Source organism: Nannospalax galili, unplaced genomic scaffold (assembly GCF_000622305.1).
Source record: "Nannospalax galili isolate Female #2095 unplaced genomic scaffold, S.galili_v1.0 scaffold304, whole genome shotgun sequence".
NCBI classification, from domain to species: domain Eukaryota; kingdom Metazoa; phylum Chordata; class Mammalia; order Rodentia; family Spalacidae; genus Nannospalax; species Nannospalax galili.
In genome coordinates, this window is record NW_008352325.1 from 1,051,743 (window position 1) to 1,057,742 (window position 6,000).

Below are 6,000 nucleotides of genomic sequence, written 5' to 3' on the forward strand. Positions count from 1 at the left end.
CAAACACAGGAAAACTCTATTTAAATAGCCTAGTCAGACATTTTTTTGTAGCCTGCCAGTAGATGCTTTAAGTTTTCTTTTTAAGAAAGTTTCATTTCTTTGACAAAAATCCTGTATACTATTAAAGTGAAAACTCCTTAGGTTCAGTTAAATATATATATCTTTGTGATAAAGCACCAACATATTCTTTTGGAAAAGAACTAGAAATTTCCAAATCATTTTAAAATAGTAAACATGCACCTATGTAAGGACCTGAGATTATCAGCAACTATTTTTCATTTAATGAAGCAGAATACATGGTTTATGAACATGTTTTCATGAGTCTCTCTGAATATCACTTTAATTTTCTACTCTATACAAACTCAGCACAAACAAGGAAGAAAAGGTCACTTTTTCAGGTTAAAAGTGGGGCTCGCGCTAGGGGGTCAACAGCTTTCTCTACTTTCCATTAAAAGCACTGGAGCACATTTCAGAGTGCCTCAGAGGTGAGTTTACAAAAGGTCAATAATTCCTCATTTTCATGTCCCCTAAAGATGCTAAATTAAGCATTTTCCCCATTAGGTTCAAGAAACTATCCCGTGGAATTTTACTTGCTCCAAATTTGCCAGTGAAAATGTGAAACAACAGAAATTTATCGAAGCCTGGTGAGCTGATATGCACAGAATATCTAGCCTAGGCAAGAGATTATACTAACCCATATTGTTCATTTTCCAACAGCTTGAAAGTAACAGAAAAATGATAAAGTGTAGACTTTGGTGTGTGATCTCTAGAATGCAGCATAAAAATCTACTTGCTATATATAAGGGCTTTAAAAAATACTCTCAATTTGTTGGTTGTTTTAAGAGTCTAGCCAAAACACCACAAATGACAGAAAAGGGGGGGGAGAGGGAGAGAGAGAGAGAGAGAGAGAGAGAGAGAGAGAGAGAGAGAGAAATGAATGAATGAATGAGGACAGCCCAAGGCGGTGCCAGGCTCCTCCTGGGACTACTGCCCAATCCACCTAACGTTCTACCCATCATCTTAAACTTGCTGCAAAAATGGCGGCAAGAGTCAGATTTGCTGTAGAGGTGAGGTGCTTGCTAAGAAAAATGAATCACTGCACACTTGAATGAGAAAATATGAAGAGAGCACTTTTGCTCTAATTAGGGCCCATTTTAAGCAATTCATTAAACTGTGGCCCTGTGCCACAAGCCATCAGAAGGTGGAGCATGGGGCCACTTGAGAGCACAACACACAGATGACGCCTAATGATGCTCTCCATCACCCCAAGACAGGGAACCTGGGCAGAGGTGCCAGTGAGGCACTCTGGGTAAAGGCTACCCACCAGAAACCCCAGCAAAGGAGATGGAAAGGAGCACTGGCTAGTTCAACCCATGCAAGCACAGCAAGAAGCCAAACAGTGGGACACTCACCAACACACTTGTGCCTCCCTAAGGCCAAGAGCAGCCTCTCCCACACAAATCCAGACTTGGTCTGAGTCCCTTCTGCTTAGCCACCTGGGAAGGACCCTGGTCCCCTGGTGGGCCTCAGATCCCTCCTCCTCTTCCTCAAAGGTCCCACCACTGCCTTCACACTCCACTGGGGTGCAGGGCAAGGTGGAACCAGCTGCCAAATATGCAAAGAAGAAGGGAAGCTGGTTTTCTCTCAGGAAAACACACACAGGAAGGGAGTCTGCGCTTCCTGTCCTAACCAAAACGAGTTCAGAAATTATTCGGATGTCTGATTTGTCAGACTGATGGTGGAGAGGGGACTGCTTTTAGTCAAAGGGAATTGTGACTTCCCCACATTCAGGGTCCTCAGAAAAGCAGCACGGCCAGACCTGCATAAAAGGCCAGTGGCCTCCATGCCTGAGACTAGGGGTTTTTGACATTTTTAACAGTTTATCACTAGGTGATTGGCTGAAGACACTCTGGAATTCACCTGTTTATCAGAGTCAAACAGGAAAAGAAGAAAATGCCAACGGAAATACTTTGCCAGTTGTCTTTAGATTGATCCTCAGTTGCTGTCCCTTTGGGACTTTCACAGAAGTAACTATTAGGACACCTCCAAACCAGGGTAGGCACCCACTTCTCCACTTAGAAAGATTTGCAAATCACATTTTTTTTTTGGCTCATATATTTCACAGGTGACATGCAGGACTGAATGCCAAATGTTTAAACATGTCTTAAAAATATTTGTTACATTATCATGGCACAGTTCAGACCTATAGCAAATGACAGCTACTGAATAAGCGGATCCTAAAAATCTAAGAACATGAGCATGTATTCCAATAACTGTTTCCAGTAACCTAACATATGAAGCCATTTATTAAATGGAAAGGAAGCTGTGCTCGGTAGGACGATGTCAGCATGACTGTTTAGTCGACATCGCAAAACAGTTTTGTTACGGTTATGATAGTTTGCTGTGGGGAGGCCTAAGACCCTAAAAGAATCCCACTTTTCAACATGGCTCCTCATCTGCATTTTAAGAGTGTGTATGTGTTTAATGCTGATTCGTTGACACTTGACTTTAAGACACAGATTTAAAAAAAAAAATGTATACCTGTGCCTTTTTTGAGCAAAAACCAAGATCACTTTCAAAATGTGAAATGTATTTGTTTCTTCTGTATCCCATAGGAGGAGGAGGGTTCACCTGCTGCTTTTATAGTTCATATACTTCCCTGTAAAATGGAATGATTATCCAGTGCACCAAGAAATGAAGTTACGTGGAGAGAGCTACAAAAGGAAGGTGGCCATACCAGACAAGAAGTCACAATTATAGCTTCACAGTCAGAGCAGGAATACAGGCAGAACAAGAAGCCACAACGTCCCGAAATACTTGTTAGTCTTAAAAACAGGCAGCAGGAGTCAGTGGTCTCTAAAGAACCCAGAAGGCCCTTGGTTTGCTGGATTCACTGATATCAGTCTCTGTTAGAATTCAGCAAGTACCATTTACTTCATGGAGAAATTGTTTTAAAATTTCAAAAATTAGGGAGGGAAATAACTTCATTCCTGCTAGCCTTGGTGACTCTTGTTTAACTGCAGTTAAAGTATGTGAATGTGCAATGTTAGGCAGACAACTCAGAATGCTATAATCATCTATGCTCCAAGTCACCATTATAGAGAAAATAATTTTACTTTAGTAAATAAACAAATGAACAAACAAACCAAAGAAGGAACTTTGTCATTCAGCTTAAGTGTCCTTGATGTTAAAACTCTCTTGCATTGCTACCTCCATGCCACTCTCCATGTTATATGCACGAGATATGTGTGATGTGCGCATGCACTGGGAGGTGTGCATATGTACATATATAACTGACTTCCTGTATATATTAACATAAATAAATGAGATATGTGCATATGGTCCTCTTAAATTTCAGAAGTTTTACACTTTTGGACAATGTGCTACTATATTAACTAAATGTGGAATACAAATCCAAAATCAAGGAACAAACTTCCTCAAACCACAGAAGCACCAGTCTCCCCTCAGCCTCTGGGTGATGGCAACGCAGTGGCCTACAGTCCTCCTGGCCTGTGGATCTTTTGGCCAATAAGTTCACTGTAATCTTAATTCTTTAACAATGGAGACTGCAAGGACAGCCACCGTTTCTCTTTAGGAGACTATACACAAAGTTCTTGAAAGAACTGAACATCACGCCCCCCACACTTTCATTTGCAGTTCCTGGGGTCTCACAATCACAAGGAGACCACCAGGGTGCATGGGCTATTATTGCTATGATGCTCCTGAACTTGGGCAGAGATGTACCTTTCCCAAAATTAACCTTTGATTTAAAACACTGATGAATTAAATAGAAAGTACTTTGGAATTTCTTAACTATGGGTTTCAACTATCACTATGAACTGAAGAAGGAAATCATTGGATTAAATAAAATATTTTGATCATCATCTCTGGTGGATTGTAAGTCTGGGAAGAACATTTCATTCCACATAAAAAAGGATGAAAATGCATGTTTGTGGGGACATTTGAAATTAGACATATTTTATCAAACCAAATTGCACAGGTTGTAAAATGTTACACCATCATTTACATGGGATGTACCCACATTATTTCCTCAAGGTATTCTGTGTGTTACAGGGTGCCAATTCAATGTAAGCAGATCAATCTTTCTGTCACCGATATTTGTCCCAATTTAAATTTTGAGTCATATACCAAATAATTTGATTTGTCACAGAAACAACTTGGACATGTACTAATATAATATGAATAATACTTAAACTGTTACTTTAAAAATATATCATAGAAAAGATAGATTGGATTCAATTAACCTCATGGAACAAATACTTCAAACAAAGAAACTCAAGTGGGCTCTGGGATTTTCTTACAGATTTCACTCTCCCCTCAACACATAACCTAAACGAACCAGTCCTTAAAAGCATTTAAATGTCTATGAAAGTTAAAAATTTATATATATATATTATTTTCAACATTTATAATTTTCCTCTTTTAACACATTTTGATTATAAATGGATATTTCTGTAACACCACTTTAGCTCTGGAAGTTTAAACCAAGGCACCTCAAGGATGAAATATGTTGTCTGTGGCAGGTAGGAAAATTATGTGTGGGTAACCTGAGCAAAGCCGCATGTTACAATCCACTCTAGGTGGGCTCCAGCCCGAGAGAACATGGAAACCACTTTCTGAAAACTGTTCGGCTCAGACCTTTTAGAATTGGTATCCTTTTGGGTCACCAGCTGCCTCCAAATTAGAAAGAAATGTAATCATAAATTCTAAGATTCCTTGCACTAATGATGCTTGGCAATTTAGATACACACACACACACACACACACAGTTCATACAAATTGCAAATGACCTGACTGATGCCTACTTGAGGAGAGTTCATCCGTGAGGATTTCAGGATTCGAAAGTTGTACGTTTTCAATACCAGGATCATTTAGGTTTTGCACAAAGCAAATCCAAACTGGATCTTACCAGTAAGGCAAAACTCTCGCCTCAAAAATAAGACTTCAACCATGACTTTCTAAATGCTGGCTCCAGTGACCTCGCTATGCGTCTATGTAAACTTAAATATGACCTGGACATGCTGCTCCAGTGACATAGGTCTGCTGAGAAGTGCCAGGGGGCTAGCCTGGTCTCCCGACCTGCAGCCCCACCGACGTCAAGGCGCTCACAGTCCCCAGAAAGCGAAGACGGGCCAGAGCAAAACCCACACCAGGAATTTCGAATGACTTTCCTTTCTGTCCTGCTCTTTTGAATTTAAAAAAATAAAAAAAAAGGAAAAATCCACCAGTCACCCCCAAGTTTTCCTACCGAAATTCAATTCGAAAACACTCACGTGGATCTGTGCGCCGCGCTTTGGGGGGCCAAGCCTGCTCCTGGGGCGCGGAGAGCAGCAGGGAGCTGGGGCGCCTGCACCCCGCAGGCCCGCGCGGGAGGGTCCCCGCCAGCCACGGCCGAGCGTCCCGGGATGGGCTGCGCGGTGGCGGGCCGGGCGCGGCCGCGCAGGCACTTGTTAGAGTGCCCTGCAAAGTTGGCCGCGGAGCTCTTCCCAGCTTTCTTTCACAATGACTTCCTCAAGTTGCTCATTCGCTTTGTTCCCCATTTCTCGCCGCACTCCCCGCCCCCCGCGGCTCCGACCCGGCTCTGAGCCCCTGGCCGCCGGGCAGTCCCGCGCGAGAGCGCCGCCCGGGGGCAGCGCACCTGGCCCCGCTCCGCCACCTGCGGCCCGGCACCGCGCGCCCGAACCCGCTCTTGGAAAACTTCGGGAGGCGCACCGACCCGCCTTCCGCTAGGCTGCCCGCTCAGCCCGCGCGCTCACCGGGGGCTCCGGGACGCCCGCAGGGCGGAGGGGAACGGAGCGGGGCGCGGAGCTGGGCAAAGCCGCCAGGCAGAGTCGCGCAAAGCCGGCTGCCGTCCCGTCCCCGCCCGGTCCCGCTCGGCACCGCAACTCTGCGACTGCGGGGCCGCGCGCACAAAGTTTGCGGCCGCGCGGGGCTCGGGCCCGGCCGCCGAGGGTCTCCGGGCGGCGGCAGGCACCGGCC

The 6,000-nt window shown here is 44.4% G+C and overlaps 1 protein-coding gene across 3 annotated transcripts in view; it reads right to left on the bottom strand.

Moving 5' to 3' along the window:
• The window catches only part of Ikzf1 (IKAROS family zinc finger 1), a 92,353-nt gene extending 86,503 nt beyond the window's left edge, over positions 1-5,850 (bottom strand). Inside the window, exon 1 of one of the 3 annotated variants that reach the window (XM_029554170.1) lies at positions 5,778-5,850. The gene's annotated coding sequence lies outside the window, so the exon portion shown is untranslated. Of the gene's footprint in view, positions 1-1,412; positions 1,624-5,777 lie in introns of those variants that run through there. The other 2 variants (XM_029554171.1, XM_029554172.1) reach the window with 2 other exon arrangements.
• Between the last annotated feature and the right edge of the window lie 150 nt (positions 5,851-6,000).